Here is a 24,998-nt window from a genome sequence, read left to right as displayed (position 1 = left end):
AGAAGACCATCTAAAGGTGGATGTACAGCCTGGAGCTTAGTGCTTATAAGCTGAGGAACAGTGGAAGTATTGAGGTTTATATATCTTCTTAATATCTAGCATATATCCCTAAGTTATTTAATTTAATATCTGTCTACACTGCCTGGTGTTTTCTTACTATTTGTTCTTTGGTTCTTTTGGGGGCCTGGCACCTGTTCCCAAATAAATCATACACACAGAGATTTATTATTATTTATGAAAGCCCAGTCTTAGCTAGGCTTATTCTAGTCTTTTCTTAACTTAAATTATCCCATCTATTTTTTTGCCTCTGGGATTTTACTATTTTCTGTTTCTGTACATCTTTTCTTTTTTCTTACCCCATTGCTGGTTATATGGCTGGGTGGCTAGTCTCTCAGGTTCTCCTCTCCTTCTCTTTTATCCCCTCTTCTCAGATATACCCTCCTATTTAATCTCTCTGCTGCCAGCCCTGCCTATCCTTTCTCCTGCCTTGTTCTTGGCCATTCAGCTCTTTATTAGATTGATCAGATGTTTCAGGCAAAGTAACACAGAATCACAGACTTAAACAAGTGTATCATAAGAGAATGCAACACATCTTTGCATAATTAAACAGGTGTTCCACAGCACAAAAAAATGTAAAAGATCTTAAAATAGTACTCTACAGCACTCTATTTCTATGTCTCTCTATATACATGCACACAAATATGTATATGATAAGTATGACAATTAAGTACAACATGCTTCTAGAAAATTTGAGCCTGCAATTTAACTATTCTGTCATCTTGGAATATTTTCTTGTCAGATGATTTGATGTCTGAATTTCTCATTGCCATTTGCTGAAGAATATTTCCAAATAAATCAAATTGAAATTTCTTTTTAGTTATTTGGTATAGGGGTCCTTCTGTTTGTGTGTTGCTTTCATTGGTTAATGAATAAAGAAACTGGTTTGGCCTAGTTGATAGGGCAGAACTTAGGTAGGCAGGGAAGATATAACTTAATTCTGGGAGGAAGAGAGGCAGAATAGGAGAGAGAAGCCATGAACCTGCCACCAGAGATAAAGAAGTTGAGATTTTGCTGGTAGGCCACGACTTCGTGGTTATATACAGATTAATAGAAATAGGTTAAGTTAAGATGTAAGAATTAGCCAATAAGAAACTAGAGTTAATGGGTCAAGCAGTGTTTCAATGAATACAGTTTCTGTGTGGTTATTTCAAGGTTAAGCTAGCTGGGCGGCCAGGACAAACAAGCTGGCTCTCTTCTTACAACAGTTATTAACTCTTTAGTCTTTTGTTTCCATCTCAGGATTTGTCTCTTAGTGATATATTATTGAATTTTTTTTTTTTGCTTTCTATCTATCTAACCTCCTTAAAAGTTAAGTTTCATTCACTGTAAAATCCCTAGTGCCTCAAATGGTCTCTGGTGTGTTACAATCAGGAAAACAGCCAATACTTGACCTTAGTGTGGTAATGTTCTAGAATTAGAAACTTAAAGAGCAAATCAGATACTCAGCTACTGAATGTTCAGAATAGTAAGTATAACAACAACAACAGCTGCAGTAATAAAGAACCAGACTGGCAGATTAGGAGCAAAAATCCTTCAACATGGTTGGCATAGATATGGAGAGCTTGTCTTGAAATTAGATTGAACACTTTTACCAAAGCAACTGGTTGTATAGAATATAAACTTTTAGAATAAAATACTGGAATTGAATCTGAATTAATGATGACACAGGACTGAATATGAGAGGGAATTTAGACAAAAGAGTCAGTATTTGTCCTAAGGAGGTTGCAGTCTGAGTCTATCAGTATATGGGAAGAAGGACTAATGAAATTGGGCAAAAGCTGAGTGTATTCAAAAACTGTGACTCTGACTCTATTTGGCATAGAGAATAATTAGCTTTTTAGTAGTTTGGAGAAAGCCATTTTCTAGTCTATTCCACCAAGAAGACTTACTCATGGCTGACGGGGTTCAGTTGGAATAGGTCTAAGTTTGAATGTGTTTACTTCATCCAGTCCTTGTGCTCTCAGTACCGTTGTCTCTATGAAGTGCTACTCTGGCATGGAACAACTACCTTATTAGAGCTATAAATGATTGCCTTCCCTCACGATGATATTTTACAACTTTCTTTAGTCTATTCATCTTATCAGAGGTTTTAGAAATGTTATGACATTGTCCTAGTTTGACTCAGAAATTCAGGATTATGTTATCCTCTTAGATGAATAAGTATCATCACAAAATAGCAGTAATCAGGAGGACTCTGGGTGAAAATCTGGAAGCCTCCTGAATTGTTAGAATTAAATTCTCTTGGATTTCCACAGGATAGAGAGGCTTCCAGGGAAGCACCCTGGGGAACTCTTTGTGATTCTTTTATGACATTAGCCTAATGATAGCAGCCAGAGACATGTGGAAATCTGATTCTGAGGCTCACAACCAGTTGAGAGTTCCCTGAGAGATGACTTCTGAGGTCTTCTCTCACAGGGAAGCCTGTGTCAATAGAAGAGGTTTTTGCATTTTTCATCCCGTTTGACTTTCCCCTAGGTTCTCTGTTGTTATTGTTCAGTGTTTTGAAAAGGAACCACTGTCAGATCAGGAAAAAGTCCCACAGAGTGTTTGTGCCAGTGGACATAAATGTGAAATTACTGTTTATGATTCACAGTAGCATACTTCATGCCTTTTATCTTCACTCGTGTGAGGCGTCAGATAAGTCACTCATGACTTTGCTAGTCCTGATCCATCCTTCATCACTACACTCATGAAGATTAATGCCACAGCCACCATGTGTTCTTTCAGAGTAGAGATTATGATTAGTTAGAGTCGAGGTTGGCTTGATGCTATTATTTAAAAATCAAGAACATGTGGTTTGTACCATCTCCTACTCTCATGCACCTTGGTCTGGCTCAGCTTTATCTGCTATAGAAACAAATGTGTATTATCTGTTTACTGGTTCATCTATACATACCTCTTAACTTCCATGGAGAATACCTTCATTCAAGGAAATGCAAAGCACAGAACTGTGCAGTGTCAATGGATGTCCTTATTAGCGGGGTATAGTCTATCTTATCAAAGTAATCAGAGGCAAAATGGAAAGAATAAGGTGGAAATGAATAATAAGCAAGTGTTTAAAAGTCTTTGTCTGGACAAGTCCTATGTGAAAGGACGAAGTCAAAAAAGTGTGACATTACATCTGAGCTGTGATATTAGAGAAACTGAATGGCTGCCTTGGTTTCATGAAACAAAGATATGTGGCACCAGTGGGCAGTAGTGCTCTGTGAGGCAAATGGATTCTTTCTCAGCTTTGCACTTGAGGATCAAACTACAAGGCAACTAAGCAATAGAACCTCTTTATCATTGAATTGATTAATTGTTTGAGTCTAGAAAATAGAAAAATTTCCATGGTCTTCAACATACTTTGGTTGCTTTACACCAGAAGTAGCAAGGATATGAAAGGGTTTTCCACAAATCTGAACTGAATAATTCTAATATGATGGTTTATAATTGGAATTTATGTCTGAATCATTATTAGTGAAAAAAGAAGGCCATGAATTTGATAAAGAGCAAGGAGGTAATGTGTGGTAAGATTTGGAGGCAAGAAGAAGAATGGGATCAAAGAAGTAATTATATTATAGTCGCAAAAATAATAATAAAATATTTGACCTGTGAATGTGCAATTTTAAAGTATATTTTAAGTTAATTAACTTAAATCTAATAATTATTAGATTAAATCTAATAATTAAATTAATTAACTAAAATAAAGTACATTTAAAAGTAAGTTTTTAAATTTCGAGTAACTAATTCTTCAGTTCAAAATCTTGGTGCATTTTCAGCTATTACTTTTTCCCTGCATATGTTTTTTATTATTAAGTAAGTGATTTTATTCATTTTATTTATCGCACTCATACTTACTTGACAGTCAGTGATTTGTTCAACATATGGAATGAAATGCACTGCCTGTCATGAATGAGGGTGTAGCTGGATGGAAGAGAGCTGGTATCAGTGACTCTGTAAATATAATATTCAGTTTTTATTCTACAGTGGAGACAATAGTGCTTCTTTTAGAGAAACACAAAAGCATATGTTCATAATTCTTATAGAAAATTGGGATGATTCATGGCAACAATGGCTCCTTTCCTCTTTGAAACAATTCAGGTTAAGTGTTATATAAAGCCGAATAAGAGGTACATGGACACAGTAATAGCTAAATGTAAGTGTACATGGGCATGGAAGAGTACTCTAAATATGTGAAATTTACAATGCTAAATTTAAACAAAACATTATTTCAAGTAGTGGCATCAGTTCCATGGAGTTCTTGAATGGCCACATAGTCTTATGAAGAAAATTGTGGAGAGAGTATGCTTAGCATGTTGAAGAAAATGTAAGAAGACATTTAGCCAGGACATAATAGCAACTGAGGTACAAGATTGGGATCAGAGAAGAAGAGGTAATGCAGAATACATGTAGGCTTATTGACAACTAGAAAAGCATTGATTTTATAGAGAAAAAGATAAGGGAATGTGAATTTTTATAGGATTTTGTTTCTGTTTGGAGAAAAGACTGAGGAGAGTGGAAAAAAGGAACAAAGAATACAGATATTGTGCCAAGCTATAGAAAAACCCAATTATCCAGGGAAAAGAAAGGAACCTACAGTTAGCTGTGGAGCTACCTAGAAGGGACTAGAATCTTTATAAATAGGATTAACATCATATGGAAGCTAAACATATAGCAGATTAAATATAAAGGTGATGTGGGCTAAAGGTAAAAAATATGACACCCAGAGAAGATGTTATAAATACAACTATGGCCTACATTACTAAGAAAATAAATGATCCTAACATTGCTTTGTACATACTGGATTACATAATGAATAGGTTACATTTCTACCACTAAAATATTTTCAAGGAGAAAATTGCATAAAAAAATCACAGTTTTACAATGAAAATATTAATTGTGATACTTTCAAGTGATGGGCCTACAAAAGTGTTTATATATGCTGATCTGAAAGGTAGTTAAAATTTAGATTTTTTAAAGTAGTTTGTAGATGGCATCTAAAGCCACAGTATGTTGCCTAGTTTGTGAAAATAAATTAAGAATGAGTCTAGTACTCAGACATTGAGACACTCTAGGGTTCAGTAATCTATGAGGTAAGACATTTGTAGCAGGCACAGAGCAGAGTAACCACCACAGGCAAAGGAAAATAAAAATAATAGCTTTCTAGGAGTCAAGTGTTTGGTGTTTTTCAAAAAGTACTCAGTGCTAGTCACTATGTCAAATGCTACTGAATTTTGATGAATATGAAAATGGAGAATTGGTTATTTGATTCAGCAATACATACAGCCTCTACCCTTTCATAATTTTGGATTTCCTTCACACCATTTTTGCTACTTCTTCTGCTTTCATCAAGGTATTGTTAGTACCGTGATCATGAACTGGTAACCAGTCCTTCATATGACCTATGGAAGGCTAGTCAACATTGCATACAAAAATCAAGATTTGCTAGAAATTTTGATAAACTTGAGTTTATATATATTTAAGATTAATAACATGAAATTCATATTTAACATTAAGATCTCTTTTACTTAAACTCATTTTTATTTGCTTAATGATAACGTTGATCAGGATTAGCATGTTACTTTGTAAAATGTGTTTAACTTTATCATCTTTTACCAAATAAAGCCATCACACACAACAAAATGCCTGACTCTGAAACTCATTTCATGGGTTATCACTTTTTTGGTCTGCTATCATCTCCTTCTCTGAGTCAGCCAGAGTTCTCTCTGTCATTTTCTCGTCATTGCTTAAAGATTTAAATACCAGCCCTCCCCCCCCCCGCAATGTTCTTTTCCATCCTACTATCAATATAATTTTTGGTGATGTCAATATCCACTTTAGTGTTTGATCTTTATTTCTAATTGAGTGATTTCCTCGCCTACAGTTGTCTGTGTTTTATCTCAGTACAGTCTGTCTGTACCAAATATGTTTCCAAACGTGAGCTAGATTACTGTAATTGTTGGGATTAAAGAATATTTATATTATTTCAATGATACTCAAAAAACACAAATTCTATCATGTACTGTCTCATTGTTCGACATACTATGTGACTCTCGATCTTAGATTCTAACTTCCATCCTATATGTATAATAGTTCTTTATAGAGAAATACATGTATTTTTTATTATGTTTTGGATACAGGAGAAAAAAAGCACTCAAATGAAATTTGTAGTAGATACTTATGTCAAACTCTTAACATGTCATTTGGCATTAATAATAATTAACAGTAAGCTGCTTATCTATTTTGAGTATTGCCTTTTTTGATCTTTGAGATGGTTATGACTAGGACACCGGATCACAAAGAAAATGTGACTTGCCTAACTTCATAAATCTAATAAGTGAAAACCAAGTGTGGACTGCAGATCTGATTTCAAATGCATGTTTTTATTGTCATTAAAAAGTACATTATTCCAAATGGCCAGTGGTTAAAATAGCTTCTTTGGCTTTCTGCCCAGCATTGTGTTAAAATACAGTGGTGATTCAATAAATATTGTCACCAGTGGTATCTGTGTTGTTGGTCATGGCAGATCAGGAAATGTGCTGAATTGTTCCGATGGATACGATTTATTTTTTGTTTTTGTTTTTTTAGGTTGGCAAACACGTTGCCTATTTACTGTGTAGAGACCCCAATGGAGAACAAGGTGGGTGATGATTCATACTAAATCGTTCTCACAATATGCTGAACACTACAACCACAGCTAACACGAAGGGGCTCATTATATGCTGTCAAATCTGATAACAGCAATGACATACATTCCTCGCTGGAGCAATTTGTAAGAAGTCCAGCTACTACCAATGATAACTGATTTTTAAAAAAGCTACAATATAGCAGAAAAGACCTGTCCAGTGAGTTTTATTTGCTGAATCTGTGTAGGTTTCCCTTTGACAATTTGAAATAGGCTTCATGCTCCGTGATTCAACTTGAAATAACTGACCTTGAGATTCAGTTTTCCTGTGATGTCCTCTTCCTTCAATACATTGTACAGAATACATAATTTGCCTAAGTCTTGGGTCCTTGTCCACAGTTGCTTATCAGGCTCCCTTCTAAGAAGAGCCCTGAAGTCCCCCATCTTACCTTCTCTTCTGAAAAGCCATCTCTCTCTCTCTCTCTCTCTCTCTCTCTCTCTCTCTCTCTCTCTCTCTCTCTCACACACACACACACACACACAGACACACACACACACACACACACACACACACACACACAGTCCTTTATATTCTGACTCAGTGTAGCACCCCTAGCTGATAATCCTACTTAGAGGCATTATGACTGGGAAGCAGCAGGAAGGACACTGCCTCTTTCCTTATGATTATGCATTCCTTTGTCTCACTAAATTGTTATCTCCTGGAAGGTGGGCACTTAATCCAGTGCCTTTGCATCATGTTAGTCCTCTATAAGTATACAGCAACCAATTAGTGCATTACTCTGAGAAAGACACATAATTAAAGAACGGGATAGCAAACAATCCTGTCTTCCCTGTCCCTTAGCAAGGGACTCACACAGTGTAGGTTGAAAATGAAATGTTTGCTTAGTGAAAGAAGGAAGAAATGAATAAATCCATCAGTCAGATGGTTCTCTGTGGCCAGATTAAAGACCAGAAAGAGAGATCTTGATAACTTCCAATCATTTTTTTCCTCAGGCCACCAGGCATAAAGCCCTAAAAGTGTTTATTTATTTTAGAAGGCAAAAGCTGATCTGAAGCTATTTTCTTTATTTTTATATTCACATGCCTATAAAACAGAAAAGCACTGGAGACCTATTCATTGCTCACAAATGATCTATGGGGTAATAATGGGCTGGCTTTTCCAGCTGTGCTGCACTTTGGTGCTATCTTGGGTTTAATTGAAAATATGCTGTGACCTTGGTTTTGTTCACTGGGTGTAGGGGGGCATAATTGGCATGAAGCCTCTGAAGAACTCTCTTTTCAATGAATGTCATTTGGCTAATTTGGGGTTCGCCTGAGGGAAATAATGTGTGAAGTCCTGTAAATATGAGATGCCTTTTATTCACATAGCATTAATGCAAAGTTAACAACTTTTTTAAAGTCAGCATTTCATTTTGCAAACCTATTTGTTGAACCCTAAATGCCATCAGTATGGTAATAGTATTGTCCTTAACAGTCTCATGTTTCTTTATAATTAAATAAACAGCTTGTGGATTGCAGTCCAAAAATGTCTGTACTCCACTCTTAACTTAAGGGGTTTCCATAGAAACTGTGGGCTGCATGTTTAACTGACATTTATTGGGCTTGAGGCTATATGGAACATTGATATCTCTGTTTTCCACTCTGGCATTGTGTATTCAAGTCTTCTTTGCTTTATTAAACCATTTTAAAATTTCATTTGCCTCAAGACTACTTATCCCTCTTCTCCTACCCCACCTCCATCCCCTTCCACATCCTTCATTTTTCCCTTTCTCTGTCCTCCTCTGTCTCTTATTAGCATTGAGGAAGTAATTTGGACTCAGTTAGATTTAACAAATGCAATAATACTAAAATGGACCCTGATACTTAAGTGTAATTGTGTTATTAGCTGGAAATGTTTTTCTTCAAAAGTAAAAAGAATTGAGACTGAAGTTTACCAATGTAACACATGCTGGCAGGAAGGAACCTTTGACTGCTTGTGGAAAGTTTGTGGTGCATGGATCAAGATCCACTTTCTTCTCCAGCTGTGACTATCCCATGATTTATTATACAATCAAGATGAAATTTCTTCTAACCCTCAACTTTCGAATGGAACAACAGATCCACATTTTGCTCTTATTATTCCAAGAGAATAGAGTAATTGATCTGGGAAAGAAAAGGAAAAGCAAAACCCATCATGTACCAGCAACTCTGTTGATGTTTTTGCCTAAGCTGTTTTACTTGATGTTTCACTAAAAGGCAGTTAAGTTGGTGACTCAAATTTCAGCTCTACCCAGCCTGATTATAACACTTTAGACAAATGCGGATATATGTCATTTTGTTTCATAATAATGACATGAATGTAAACACATCTACTCAATGATATTTTATTAAGTTTAAAAATGATAATGCATCTATGACTTCTGATAATGACCTGTCATCCCAGCTACTCAGGAGTCTAAGACAGAATGGTGTCAATTTTAAGGCCTATCTGATTGATAGATAAAGTTCAAGGTCAGTCTGAAAAACTCATTGAAACCTTTTATACATTCAAAACAAAATGTATAAAAACAAGGCGTAAGGATTTGGCAATCAAGTTAAATGGTAGGCCTTAAATATCAGCTGAACAAGTTGTGGGGGGGGGGGGATGAACAATGACCACAACAGTAGATTATAACAGTGTTTCTCTGCGGCTTAATAAACAAGTTGCCAAAGAAGTAGTCCTTTATGCAAAGTTTCTGTAGCATTTTGAAGGCTCAGTCTACAACCAGCACATACACATTACAGCAATTCAAGGGGAAAATAAAGACAGACACAGCACCCATCACTAACTGTACCAGTGGGGATCACTGATAGACTTGGTGTATTTGATTCCTCATCTATGTGGAAGGATCACGAGTCTTGTTTGTCAGAACTGTTTTTAGGAATTGGCAACTATATGTATAAGCTACTTAACTTCTATCACAGTGTGCATATGGCCTTTAACTTTTGTCATTCTTATTCTCTCCATTTTCCTGATATTTTTCCTTTTTACTAGGTATTCAGAGTAAAACAAAAAAATCAATTTCCAAATTCAAACTAATATCTGTAGTTAAAAATAACCTCACTATTAATACACTATCTTAAATTAACATAAAAGCAATGTCAGGAAAAAAAAAACTATTGAGGAGGATATAAAACGAAAGTTCTGAGTTGGTAAGAATAAGATCCCAGTATCCTGAGTGAGAAAGCTGATTCTATGTTGTTCCACAGGACCCTTTTCAAAAGTAAGAGTCTCAGATTCATTATTTCCAGTTTCCATCTTCTCCTCCTCAGCTGATAGGACTTAGAACTCATCGACCCAGTGAAGGCAAGGGAAGAAACTTTGTGGGACAGCTGGCAAAGAAATGAAGCAGCAGATCCGTTCATCTCTTCCAGACTTGTGTCCAATCCTTCTTCAGGATTCAAGAAATGTGCAAAGGGAACCACATTATGAGTAGGGTGTTGCTTTTGCATAGAAATTTGCATAAGTGCCTCTGGTTGGATAAGAATAGTGAGAAGGAAATACATTTTTCTTCTTCATTTTCTTTTCTTTCTGGTTTTTCAAGAGCCAAACATTTACGTAGCATTCATATATGATCCTGGATAACTGGAGAATTAAGAAGAACTGCTGTGATGAGAAAAATAAACGAGGAAATATGGCTAGGGCTAAGCTTGACATGCCTCTCAGTAAGAGTTGTTTGTAGACCAAGACGTTTGTCCCTGGGAAAACACAAGTATATAGATTAACCAGGACAAACGCTGTTGACGATAGGTACTCCTTTTAAAGCTGTGTGGATGTATTTGCCTCATTAAGATAGTCCTTCTGAATTATATTTGAAAAATTGTCTTAACCCACATTCTCCATTTTCTTGAAGATAGGTTTGTTAAAGGTAGATAGTAGGAAGCCAAAAAGCATACAGCCAGCCTCACAACCAGCAGTGCCACTCAGTGGACTGCAAGCATATAAAGCAGTAATAGTGCCCTGGTAGTCCCTCTATCACAGATCTCTCTGTAATCAGGATTCCTCATGTATGTAATGAGACCCATTATTTCACTGCCAGCCATATAAGCAAGCTTTAACTTTTCTCTTAATTCTCAGATGAAAATTAATTATAAGTAGAAATTTCTAATTTGTTTTCCATGAGTTAAATATAGTCACTTGCTTGCCTCCATTCTAGTTGATCTGTTAGAAAATAGTTTAAGCTGTTTTATTGTGAGCAACTTTTAAAATTAATGTTTTACTCTTACCACACCAGTTGACATGCCAACATAGCTGGAGAAAACTTCGTAAAGGCCCATTGCTGATGGAAAGACATAGTCATTGGCTGTTACGGGAAAAGGAAACAGTTGTTTCCAGAAACAAACCCTTTAATAGGTTACCTAGTTCTAAGTGGTCAGCCCTAAATATTTAAGCATATAAATGATACTAAATGGACTGGAAATGGATGTGTTGTGTGTGTGTTTGTGTGTGTGTGTGTGTGTGTTTGTACGAAAATAATGATTATAGAAGAAGGTATAGGGATTGATGGAGGAAGTGGGAAGATTTGGAAAGTAGAGAAAGAGTGTAGATGGGACGTACATACAAGTATAGAATTCTAAAAAGTATCAAAATTCAAGAACTATGAAAGAAAGACATGGAAAATGCAGACGCAATAGTGGGAATGTTTTCATAGAACTTTTTAGTCTATCTCAAATGGTTTGCCAGATTTTGCCTACAGATAGCTACTTTGCAGACACTGACATTAGGATTTTGCATGTGTCTGTATGTCTGTTCTAGCTCTGTTAATACGGTAGTTGCATCTTTGAAAGAATGACTATGGAATGGAATTCAGGACGGACAGTCACACCACCTTTACCTTCTTTTTGTGGAGATTTTTGCTTGCTTTTCATTAACCTTTATCTTTCTACTTGCATTTGTCATAGAAGTAAATCATGTAGCTTTTACCGAATGGTAGAGAAAGTTTGAGTTACTATATTTTCACCCAACACCTTGAATATCTATATACAACTCTTCCTTGTGCTTTTCAAAATCATTTCTGTTTTTTCTGTTGCTTATGTGCAGGCAAGGTATTGTGAACACATTCCCCTTATCCATTGCCTTATTTCCCTCCCAGAGCTTTTGACCCACTTATTCCTCCCAATCAGACAGTCCTACTTCTAACCCCTTCTCATTTTCTCTGTCTTATGTATACGAGTGTGCATGTATGTGTGTATAATTGTATTTGTGTGTGTGTGTGTGTGTGTGTGTGTGTGTGTGTGTGTGTGTACTTTGCAAGTTCTGTGCAGGTGGTCCCTGCTATTGTGCATTCACATTTGATGTTGCCATGTCAAATCTAGGAGACAGCATTTTAGGATGGTCCTCCACACCCTCTGGCTCTTTTTAAAAACTGAATCATTCTTCTTAAAATGAATCCTTCAGAGAACAAAGACAGATGGTGGGAGAAGACACCAAGAAGAAATTTTTATCTAAAGTAAGAAAAGTAGGTTAACTGCTGATGATTTAGGGAGGAGCATACTCTGGCCTTGTTCCTTCCAGGTGCCAAGGTGTACTTGGTTGCTTCATTCTTTTCATGCACATGTCTTATTGTTTCTCATGGCATATTTACTGCAAAATATTCATTAGAGAAACAATGAATACAGAAAAATACGGGATGTTTTTACTTTACAAGGTACTGTGTTAACTGAAACTCATTAATATTAGAACTAAGTCTTTAGCTTGCAAGGTTCCATGGTAACTTGAGAGCAAATACAAGGTTATGCAGAGGGAGAATTCAACTCCAATGTGCACATTCTAAGGTTAACATAACACAGAGTGAAAGTAAGACTACCTTAAAAACAATAGACAGGAATCTTGTTTTCAGATGCCTGAATTTATTGAATGACTCCCTCTTTTGTGGTCATTAAGGTGAGACAAAGAAATCACTGATTCCAGTCATTTTCATTATCTGACTTGTCATCACCAAGGTTTCCTCATTATGTACTGTTAACAGGGTTGCGGTTAGCTGAAACCAGTTTCCAGTTCCAATTAGGAGGCCATCCCTGCTATCTGCATTCTGATTAAATGCGTTGCCTGGAAATCACAGAAAGAGTCTATTCTGTTTCCTCCCCTTGCTTAGATCTCATAAACACAGACTCAATTAAAGGGTTTTCTTATCAGGTTTCTGTGGGTCATTTGACTGAATTTATTAAAGTCCTAAGTCATGCTGAACTGGAAGACTTGTGACTTACAGATTCACTAAGAGTCTGAACTAGATAGCCAGGACTTGGCCTCCTGTGTTTTAGACAGTGGAGTACATAGAAGTCAGAGCATCTAATAACAAAGAATTGTGAGTGTTTGAGAAATAGAGAAATGAGTCTACAAAGTGAAACTTCCAAATTAGATATTGGAAAATCATAACATTATATCAGCTGTCTTTTAGTATCATGGAACCTAGTCCAGACTGCCATTATTTCAATGGCTTTGATGGAGGACACTCTGTCAGCTTCCTATTTCCAACACATACCTATGCATCCTTGCCTTGTCCTAAATACATTCTCCTTAGGTTTTATGCTCCTATGACACAAAGATAAACCAGTTGCTTCCATCCCTTTTATATAGAAAATGCCATGCTGTGTGTACTTTCTCACCACTTGATATTACTTCACTCCCCTTATTTTGCATCCCACTACACATCACTACATACAGATGTTCATTCACATGATCATGGTATTCTGCTCTGTGTTCATATTTATTTTCATGCAGTCTCCACCCAACTGGTATTTATTTTAAAAGTTAGAATTCTCTGCAAGTTCTTTTCCTTTTTAGTAGTAGTGCAGCTATAATGCTGCTCAAACATTTCTAGAGTTCTGTTTAATTCCTTGGACAGTAACTTATCAATTATATTATGCTACAAAATCCTAAACTGGAGATGTATAGACCTAAGAAGCAATATGTGAGCACATTGTCTGACTCCTGGAATGCAGTCCACAACCATTGCAGAAGGGCAAAATCTGTTTGTCTCTTTCTTAGAATGCTAGCCTTTTTCTCATTCAAATCAAGATATACTAGCATATCACAAGTCTGCATGGCCTTCTGAACTTCACAAACAATGCTGGCTGTCTTTGAACTAATAGTTATCCACTAAGGACACACTTACTTATTCAGTGTAGGGCATGGCATTGGTTTGTGACTCAATCTTTTATGTTATGCTTGTTGTGTTTTTTTGTTTCAAATGATCAATGAGGAAGACTTAGAGAATCGCAGGAATTCCCTCTAGGTGTTGTGTTGGTAAGCATATTTAGACATATATTTACAGAGCAAACAGGAAATTTCGTATTCTCTTTCTCAAAACTACTACAAAATGAATCCTAGACATCTTTAATGATTTTTGCTAGGGGTTATATAAATGTTTTTGGCTACTGTCTAGGAAATTAGGGCTATGTACTCTTTAATAATGGACAAGGAAGTCAGCACTCAGAAAACAACGTCGAAAGGTGGTTTTACAATCTGAATGAGTCTGTTTGTGTGCTCTTTATTCTCTTCAGTTTGCCTCACATGGCAATTTAAATTGCATTACTCATTACAAAAATCCATATGCCTTTTGGGTGCTATTGTTGGTTTGTTTGGTTTGTTTGTTTTTAGCTTATGGAGGCAATGATGACCTTGACACAAGGCATTTCCTAAGGATTAATGAGCAGTTGGGGCTTAATGACTATCAATTCCTCCCAGCTAGTCATCAATCCAAAGAAAGCATAGACAACAAAGCCATTAACTACATCACCAACTTTCTCAAACCGTATTCTTCTCTATCTGACATGCTAAGGACTTTTGTTCCAGATGAATTTGTTAGATTTTTCAAAAACTGTCATTAACCTGGACAGGGATAGAAAAGTAACACATGTGTGCACACACACAGAGAGACAGAACGACAGAAATGTATAGATAAACCAATCTCTTGAATGAACATATATGCCATTTTTGAAAATACATATACATATGTAGATATGTTTGTAACTTAAAGGTGTAACATAGAATAACTAACTAAAGTATGTATATATATGCATATATATCAAATTAGGCATAATAAAAGAAGATATGAGAATATTTAGTGCCTTGAATTTACAGGAGAGTATCACAAAGAGAAACATAACATTGTATACTTTGATTAGCACAATCTGAGATATGTGGACTTGTTTTCTCATCATTCTGTTCTCATTCACCACCCTCAATCTCAAGGTCTGAAAGGTCTCATCCATTTCATATCCAGGGACGGTAAAATCTGGGCCCATCTTCTGAAATTTATCCTTACTTCAACATCCTATTTGAGAGATTTTTTGATAGATTGAAACTGGGGTTTTAGATATATATATATATTTCATGAAATAACATTGCTTCAATGATTCTTATTGCATTATTATTCTTCACTGACATTAAGAATCCTAATATTTCCTTATTGGTCATCAGTCATGGTCATTTCCAACAGCCTGAAGAATAAATAAACGTTAATGAAATTGTGAATGAAATTATCATTTGAGTAATTAACTATACTAAATTGAAGAAAAGTTCTGGAGTAGATCTCCCCTCTTGAAGATTCTCCTGTATTTTCTCTTTCTGAATCTTGATTATTTTATTGCCTAAAAGATGTGACATAGAATAACAAACTAACTGGAGTACTGCTGTTTAAGATAGAAGACAAATATGTGTGACACCCTGGCAATATACATCGCAAGAACCTTCCCTAGAAACATTTTTCCTGAAAACGTGTTTGGGAATTGGATATAATCCTTTCCTTTCCTCTCACAGGAGTCTATAGGTCATCCCAAAACAGCAGGAAACACACTAATAAATACACACAAGTAGTTGATACATAGAGAGATCCTAATCTACTAATTGTTATTATTAATAGTATCTGATATAGATCCTGTTAGACTGCCCTTAACCCCAGCTCCACTCTCCCCAAGATCCACTCCTCCTCTAGTTTCAAAAAAAAAAAAAAAATGAAAGGAAAAGAACAGGCTTCCCAGGAATATCTACCAATTATGGCCTAACAAGTTACAAAAAGTCTAGGCATGAAACATCCTATCAAGTAGGATGAAAGGGATACCAAGTGCAGGCAAGATAGACATCCTTTATTCTCACTGTTGAGAATCCCATAAGAACACCAATATACGAAATATTCAGCTACATGCAGAGCACCTATTTCAGAAAAACCCATGGTCCATGTTTCTCATTTCATTCTCTGTATGCCCCTAAGGGCTTACAGAGATTAGTTAGTTGATTCTATGGGCAATGTTCTTGTGGTATCTTCTACCCTTCTGGCTACTACAATTAGTCCTTCACCGCCCTCTTCTACAGGGTCACCCTGGCTCACTCTAATGTTTGGCCATGGGTCTCTGCTGCATCTTTTCTCATCAGTTGCTAGATATTTGCCCCTATGAGAATTCTTGAGCTAGGCAGAAATCTGTGAGCATAGCAGAATATCACGTGGAATGATTTCATTGACTTTTTTTTATACTTTCTTTCATTCTATCCTGGGTCTCTGGCCTGTGCTCCCTCTGGTTCCAGGTCATTCAGTCAATGTCAGATGTGGCCTCCCTCTTGTGTCATGAACCTCAAGTTAGATCAGTCATTGGTTGGCCACTCCCAAAAGTTTTGAACCACCATTTCCCCATCACATCTTTCAGGAATGAGAGATTGTAAGTCAAAGGTTTTATGTTTGGGTTGATGTCCCAGTCTCACTGCTAGGAGCCCTGCTTGGTTATAGAAGATGTCTGGTTTGGTCTCTCTCCCACTGTTTCTCCCACCCCCAGTCCGATCTCTTCTGTTCCCTTCCCCACCTGATCCCAATCCACCCAACAAAATCTACTCTGTATCCCTACCAACTTACAGAATCTTTTCAGTTTCATAAGGCCCCCCACTTTTTAATTGTTTTTTTTTTAATTTTGTGTGTGCATATGCTGTTCAGTGTTCTGTTCAGGAAGTTGTATCCTGTGCTAACATTTTCAAAGGTGTTTAACCACTTTTTCTTCTATTAGGTTCAGTATGTCTGCTTTTGTGTTGAAATTTTTGATCCACTTGAACTTGAGTTTTGTGCAATTGATAGATATGAATAAATTTTCTCTCTTCTACATGCTGACATCCAGTAAATGAGCACAATTTGTTGAAGAGGTTTTCTTTCTTCCATTGTATATTTATGGATTATTTATCAAAAATCAGATGTCCATAGGTTTGTGGATTTATATCTGAGTCTTCAATTTGATTCCACTGATCCACCTGTCTGGTTTTACGCCAACACCATGCTATTTTATCATTATAGCTCTGCAGTGAAGTTTGAAATAAGGGGTGGTGAAACATCTAGAGGTTCTTTTATTGTACAAGATTGTTTGAGTTTTTGTTTTGTTTTTATGTATGAAATTGAATACTTTCCATTCAAGGTCTGTAAAGATTTGTGTTAGAATTTTGGTTGGAATAGCATTATTTGTAAATTGCTCTTGGTAGGAGATGCTCAGTTTTACTATGCTAATCCTACCAAACCATGAACATGGAAGATCTTTCCATCTTTTGATATCTTCCTCAATTTTTTTCTTCAAAGTCATGAGATTTTGTCTTACAAGTCTTTCATTTTATTTTGTTAGATTTACCCCTAAATATTTTATATTATTTGTGGATATTGTGAAAGGTGCTGTTTCATGATTTCTTTCTCAGTCCATTTGTCATTTGTATATAGAACAGCTACTGATTTTTTGATTGATTTTGTATCCAAAAACATTGCTGATGATTTTCAGCTGTAGGAATTTTCTAGTAGAATTTTTAGGGTTACTTATGCAGAGTATAATATCATATTTAAAAAACCCAATATTTTAAATATGTCATTTCCAATTTATTTCCACTTGATTTCCCTCAGTGGTCTTTTTTTTTTAAACCTAAATCTTCAATTACTATATTGACTATATAATGAAAGAGTAGACAGTCTTGTCTAATTACTGATTCTATTGGAATTGCTTTGAGTTTCTCTTCATTTAATTTGGCATTGATTATAGGCTTGATGTAAATTGTCTTTGTTATGTTATGCATATTGTAACCCTGATTTCTTCAAGATTTTTATCATGGAGTATGTTAGAATTTTTTAAAGGGTTATCAGAAGGTAATGAAATGCTCATCCTTTCTATTTTTCTTTCAGCTTGTTAATATGGTGGATTATGTTGACTTATTTTTATATGTTGAACCATCCCTGAATCAAGTCTACTTAATCATGGTAGATGATCTTGTTGTGTTCTTGGATTAGGATTGCAAGAATTTTATTGAGTATTTTTGCATATATGTTCATGAAGGAAATTGGTTTATACTTCTCTTTCTTTGTTGAATCTTTTCTGTGGTTTGGATATCAGGATGACTATGGCCTAATAAAATGAATTCAGCAGTGTTCCTTCTGTTTCTATTTTGTGGAATAGTTTGTGGAATAATTATACTCATAGGTGCTCATCTCTGTGTTTGTCTTTGTTGGATGGGTGGGGTTTTTGTTTGTTTGCTTTGTTTTGTTTCTGTTTCCTCTCTGTTCTTTTTGGTAGAGTGGCCTAAAGTTGAGTAGGGGGTCTCTACCCAAGTTGGAGACTAGAGTTCTGACTGTGTACATGGCTTCTGTTCCAGCTGGGGGTCCTCAGCTGGAAATATGAGCCTGGATATGGTGATAGGTTAGTGGGGTAGACACTAAGTGAGGACAGTTCTGGGACAGGGCAGGCTACCTGCAGTTTTGGTCCAATATGGTGTCTCCACTGGAGTTGGGGGCTGGGGTCAGGTGACAGGTAATGGGTAGGAGAGGATCGGTTGTGGTGGGCTGAGCAAACACTAGGAAAATGGAAGCAGTCTGTTGGCAACTAGCTTCCCTGCAGTTCTGGTGAGCAGTGTGACCTCTGGAAGAGCTGGGGGCTCCTAACAGGGAGTTGGACCTGGATATGGTACCTAGAATAAGAGGGTTCTGTGAGTAGGTTCAGAGGGCACTGAGGAGAGCATTGGTGGTCTGTTGGTGGATGTTTAACCTGTTGTTCCTTTTGCACCTTGAGCAAGGCATTTGGTTTAGCTGGGGTATATTGTTTTCAATCACCTATTTAAATGCTCATTTTCCAATTCATTTCTTCACAGTCTTCACTTATGCTTTATTTATTTTTCTTAAAGGAATGGTAAGAAGTCATCATTCAGTCTATTCTTTACCATTTTCACTGGCAAAGTCAATAAATTGTGCCACTTTGATTCACAATAGTTTTATTAATCAATTTTATTAATCAAGTGTTATAAATTATTTTATCCACATGGCTCTCAACAAAAGATTAAAAGTAAGATATTCAATAATTAAATTTAACAAATATTTACTAGATGCTTAGATAGAATCCAGTTCTACTCTTTAAGAAACTTGTGAATAAATAGGATGGCCACCTGGACAAACATTGACATTCATAAATAGATTTAACAAGCTTAAGCTTGACTTTACTGACAATTAATGGAAGGATGGATTAGTAGAACTGACGAGGGAATAGAAATAGTTATTTCAAATTGGTTCTGGTTGGCCATAATTTAATGGACTAATCAGAGTGAAATTAGTCCAAATACTAAAGAAAAAAACAAAAGATCTGAAAATGAAGAGTTTATGTTTAGACTGAACAACAGTGACACTGGCATTGTGCAGCATTCCTAACAGACAAGTCTTGGACAATAATATGACACCGTAGCACTGTGTACCTTACATGCCATGCTAAGCCATTGATTATCACAGGGATAATTTTGGACCCCCCCCCCAAAAAAAAATTGTCTACAAGTACTGGAAGACACTGTAGTTTTGACTATGGGGATTGTTCCTGGCATCTAGTGGGTGTGTGTAGCAAAGAACTAAAAAGTGCTCCTCAGATTTATTTGTACACTGGTTGTCTAGTTCCACGTCTGATGTTAAGTTACATTTAACAAAAATTCTACTGTGGACTATTACTATGGGGAAATATGAAAAGAAAGTAGCAATTTTAGAAATAAGGAGAAACATGCATTAATCATATGGTGTCCTGTGAAACTGAAGAAAAAAGGAAGCAGAGGAATTGCAGGGTATTGAGGCCCCAGATGTTACTGTATAAGAACAAAGATGCTGCTTGCATCATATGAAGCAGACTTGGTTCTGAGAGCTGAGGTATTCTGACTGCCTAACCAGAAAGAATGAAACACCAAGAATTTTGAACTTGATGTTCTAATGTCTTCCTCCCACTTTGACTAAGCATTTTGCTAAGCAAATAGTTGTTATAAAAATATAAACATAGTCCTGGCCATCACAAATCCTTCCATATACTTTGAGAAATAGTTCAGTCATTTATATTTCATTTTTTCATAAATAATCAATCTCAAAAAGTGGAGATGATCAAAAGGATTCACACACAGCCAGAAGCTTCATGCCAGGTATGTGTATTTGACTTGCATCATAAGAAAGTAAGCAAACAGAGAAATCAAAAGCAAATTAATTTTGTATTTTGTTTTGTCAAGAGATGACGATTCTAGGCGTCTTTTGGGACTGAGATGAGTTTGGCTTTTCTCGCTAAGAAAGAGTTGAAGCTGTGACTGTGCTCTTAGCCTGCCCGTCTGCTCTAATGTGTTTCTCCGCATTGTGGTGGCTCACACGAACCATGTTCTTTCATGGATTTTAAGAAAAATGGTATTCGTGGGTCCATAAAGCACCTCATGTGATGATTAAGGGGCCATGCCCTTTAAAGGGCACTTACAGAAGCCTTGACTTACTGGCTGTATGATTTCTTATTCTCTGATTTTAAAAAGAAGTTTGAAAGGAAAGAAAAGAACTGTGGCTGGAGCCAGTGCAGTGAACATCTCTCCCCAGTTCTGAAGGGTAGGCAGCTGTCTTGTGAAGCAAACCATGGAAACAATCTCCTTCCTGTAAGTATGAAATTTTGAGGCAGCCATGTTATTTTAGGTACAAACAGCAGAGGGCATTGTATGGTCATACATCAAACAGGGCTGCTAAGGCTAATAACAAATAAAAAGTGAAAAAGGGAAATCTCTAATTTCTCCACCCACAAAGCATGCAAGAAAGCACCAGCAGATGGTGAAACGGCCTCAACTCACTGTATTAAGGCTTCTGTGAAAGTAACTGCAAACCCTTCAAACAGCAACACAGAAATGGATCAATCCTGCTGCAGGAATGGGGCTCTGCTATGTGTTAAGAATCTGTCAGGAAGTTCAACATCACAGGGGTCTCCCCAGATAGTGGGTTTACATCCTTAAGTGTCTTCACCCTCCTGGGTCCATAAAGCACCTTATGTGATGGTTAAGGGGCCATGCCCTTTAAAGGGCACTTACAGAAGCCTTGACTTACTGGCTGTATAATTTCTTATTCTCTGATTTTAAAAAGAAAAAGTTTGAAAGGAAAGAAAAGAACAGGTATTCATTCCTGCATACACGTCTTTACAAATATTTGATCAGTAGAATTTTAGGGAATGTTGCTGTGCTAACTCGGTTTGTCTCTACGATGAAAATTAACATTTGACTAGGTGTGACAGACAGTAAGAGAAACACTTGTGCATACAAGAACATAACTAATAAAGATCCAATGAAGAAATTAAATTCTGCTTTTGTCGTGGAATGACTAGGCATAGTAAGTAACCTACAATGGCTTTCTGAGTAGGCAAAATTGAAAGTAAATTTCTAGATGACACTATAAATACACAAATCCAAGGTTATATGTTGTGAACAGAGGGAACCCTATTGCAAAGGTAAAAGGACATACCAAGTTGAACCACTTAAAAAACGAAGAGTAGTCAGTGATACTACTTTGCTAGAAGAAGGTTGCTTGTTGGTTTCCAGCCACCCAACTAGCTTAGACCCAAAATAATTACACAGAAACTGTATTAATTAAATCACTGCTTAGCCCATTAGCTTTAGCTTTTTATTGACTAACTCTTATATTAATTTAACGCATTTTTATTAATTTGTATATCACCACATGGCTGTGGCTTACTGGGTAAAGCTCCTGGCATCTGTCTCCAATGGCTCCATGACTTCTCTCTGACGCCACCCTCTTGCTCCCAGAATATAGCCTACCTTTTCCGGCCAAGTTTTGCTCTGCCCTTGCCATGGGCTCAAAGTAGTTCTTCATTCATTAACAAATAAAAGCAACACATAGACAGAAGAATTTCCCACACCAGATATTGAAGACATAAAGTGAATTCAGATAAACCAAAAGGTTCAAAGGACACAAATTAGAAACATAAATACTTTGCATTGTGTTCCAAGAATATGGAGTCAGAAAAAGAATTTCAAGTGAAGAATGACTGACATATATTTATATCTTTAAATTTCAGTAAATGTGTTTCACGACGAATTAGATATGATAGGAAATAAAAAGGGAGAACCTAATAAAATATTTCAGGGGATATAAATTAGAAATGAAAATGACACTGATACAGAAAGAAATACTGAGTTATGTTTAGGAGCACTACTGGTAAAATAAAGCCAGGCTGTATGTGAATACATAAAATATATTACTAAAGGGAAAACAGGTTTTTGTACTGAACATCTTGGTATATGGTACCAGCATTGACAGAGGGTCAGAGACAGTTTTCAGTTATCCTACACTCTTTAATTCATGTAGTCATCACAGTGGTTACTTATTGGGTTTTATCATGCCACTTAGGAAAATGTAGCCCACAGAAGGCAATTTCAATAAAGATTGAATAAAATAATAACAGTAAACTAACCCTCCAACAGAAGGTATTTCACCTTATTTTTTATTTTATTTCTTTTTTATCTGTGTCATTTATTAAATTTACTAGATTTTTTAAAAATAAAATACCAATCCAAGTTCCCACTCCCTCCCCTCCTCCCATTCCCTCCACAGACCCTCCTACCCCACCCCCATCTAGTCCTCAGAGAGGGTAAGGCACACTGACTTGTGGAAGGTCCAAGGCCCTCCCTACTATATCTAGGCTGAGCAAGGTAAACATCCCAAAAGAATAGGATCCCAAAAAGCTAGTACATGCAGTAGGGATAAATCCAGGTAGGGATAAATCCAATGGCCCCTCAGTCTGCCCCAGCCATGCAACTGTCAGCCACATTCAGAGGGACTAGTTTGGTCCTATGCTTGCTTCTTCCCAGTCTGGTTGGAGTTGGTGAGCTCCCATTAGTTTTAAATCTGACTTTATAGCCAGTCTACAAACCACAGTCCTAGAGAACTTAGACAACAATGTGGACACTAAGAGAGACTTACACAGATTTAATCTACATGGGAAGTAGAAAGTAGAAAAAGACAAGATCTCCTGAATAAATTGGGAGCATGGAGACCTTGGGGGAGGGTTGAAGGGGGGAGGGGAAAGGCAGGGAGGGGAACAGAGAAAAATGTAGAGCTCTATAAATATCAATAAAAAATGTAAAAAAAAATCTGACTTTTCAAACACTGAATCTGCTGAGAGAAGTCAAAAATTCTTCCTCATATACTTTAATATTTTTCCAGGTTGCCAAAGAACAGAGGCTGAAATTTTCCTTACTTCCCCGTTCACACCATTCCCATGTCAACGTGAGCGGTAGAGGTGATTTGCCCTGATTTCCCGATGATCATTTCTACACTAGAATACTTCCCCTTTTGTGGAGTTCATCTTCTAAAGTCTTTGAGATTTTTGCTAGTGTGAGCTGATCTGAAACGTTATAACTCAGTAGTCAGACCATCCAACTGAAGCTCAGCCCTGTTTTTAAAGGAATGTGTAGTGTGTGGATTACTGAGGTCACTTTTGTTTTCATTATCCAGTCTTTCTTCCTCAATTTCTTTTCACCACAGAGGCGAAAGCCTTCTAAAGTAATGCTCCTATAATCTCCCTCCATTCTTGAAAGTCTCAAGGTTTTTCTCAAATAAACTTATTGAAGCAATTCTGTCCGGTGTGCAAGAACCCTCAATGGACCAAGCTACCCATTCAAATTATCTCTTCTACTATACGAGTCCTCTACTTTCACTGTCTGCTTTCTTAATTTTCATTCTCTTTATTATGAATAATCTCATTTTTATCTCCTCCACAACTCTACTGCCTCAGTAGTAATCTCTATTTTCTTAAGGACATGGTTAAATTTCAAATTCTCTTCTGAAAACTATAAGATTAGTCATGCCTACATCAACTTTTGAATATGACTTACAGCATTTAGGTATTTTCTACATCAAATTGCCATAATGCATATATGCACAATTTTGTGTTCTATATGTGAATTGATAGCATATTTTGCAGCTGTAACAAGATTCAAAAACCCAAAAGGCCTTGCCAATTTAGAAATTTTGTTTCTTTATAATAATCCTAATTTTATTTTTCTTATCTCTGTCAGTTGCTATCACACGGATATTCTTCTTTAAAAAAACAGCATTCTCTTTATATTTTATTTTTACTCATTTAATCATATTCTAATATCATTTCTAAGCACTATACAGATAGTCTAAAATTATAAGGCAAGTCTTCTTAATGTCACAAGTGTGGAGACAGATTCTCATGAAACAAACCTTCTAAAATTTAAATATCATTTTGGAAACATTTCCAAAGACACTGTGTTTAAAGAAGCAGTTGTCTGTTGACTTGACAGGTGAAGTCCCTGGATTGCAGCCATTTATACGATGTAGTGTTTTTATTACATTTACATAGAGGGTCAGCCAGGGCCTTATTTATATATAAAAAGATCCTTGAAATTCTTCAGGTCTATGTATTTCTGCACACAGTAGCGGGAAAGCTCAAGATATTTGCAAGGCTGGATTTCAAAATAGGGAAAAAGGAAGAATGATATTAGGAAATACTGATAAAAGCAAATTTGATTTGAAAGGTGAGCTCCCTTTGCTAATACTGTGATTTAATTTGTGCCATTTTCTATTCTAGCAGTTTTTAAATACAAAGAGAGGTTGAGAAATGACTTTTTACTAGATATTCATCTTGTCATGGTGGGAATAAACTTAAGTAATTTTCTTACAACCAATTCAGGGTAACTGATTAATTTTCTGAGGAAGATTCAAGATTCATAGTGTTATCAAAAATTTAAATTTTTTAACTTCCTTTCTCTTTCTTTGCTATTATCCTAAAATGAAATGAGTTTGAGAAAGTGTGGGAGAGAGAGAGAGAGAGAGAGAGAGAGAGAGAGAGAGAGAGAGAGAGGATATATAATAATAGATTTAGTTGCACATAACCTCGGGGTGGGGGCATAAAAAACTCCCCACAGTCAAGTATCAATAGTTTGTTAGGATTAAAAAATGTACCCAGAAGAACAATTTGATATGTTGAATAATTCAGCTGTTTATCACATCTAAGAAGTAGGTTCTTTGCATTTTTT

The 24,998-nt window shown here is 36.3% G+C and overlaps 1 protein-coding gene across 7 annotated transcripts in view; it reads left to right on the top strand.

The window, feature by feature from the left end:
• Positions 1-24,998, top strand: part of Lrrc4c (leucine rich repeat containing 4C) — a 1,358,757-nt gene that overhangs the window by 1,318,470 nt on the left and 15,289 nt on the right. For 6 of the 7 annotated variants that reach the window (XM_085696658.2, XM_085696657.2, XM_085696656.2 and 3 more), the window contains one exon: positions 6,631-6,682. The exons of the other annotated variant lie outside the window; for it this stretch is intronic. The gene's annotated coding sequence lies outside the window, so the exon portion shown is untranslated. The remainder of the gene's footprint in view (positions 1-6,630; positions 6,683-24,998) is intronic. 7 annotated transcript variants of the gene reach the window in all.

Source organism: Myodes glareolus, chromosome 10, assembly GCF_982192425.1.
Source record: "Myodes glareolus chromosome 10, mMyoGla1.1, whole genome shotgun sequence".
Lineage (NCBI taxonomy): Eukaryota > Metazoa > Chordata > Mammalia > Rodentia > Cricetidae > Myodes > Myodes glareolus.
The sequence above is the reverse complement of the archived record's forward strand: the minus strand, read 5'-3'. Positions and strand labels throughout refer to the sequence as shown.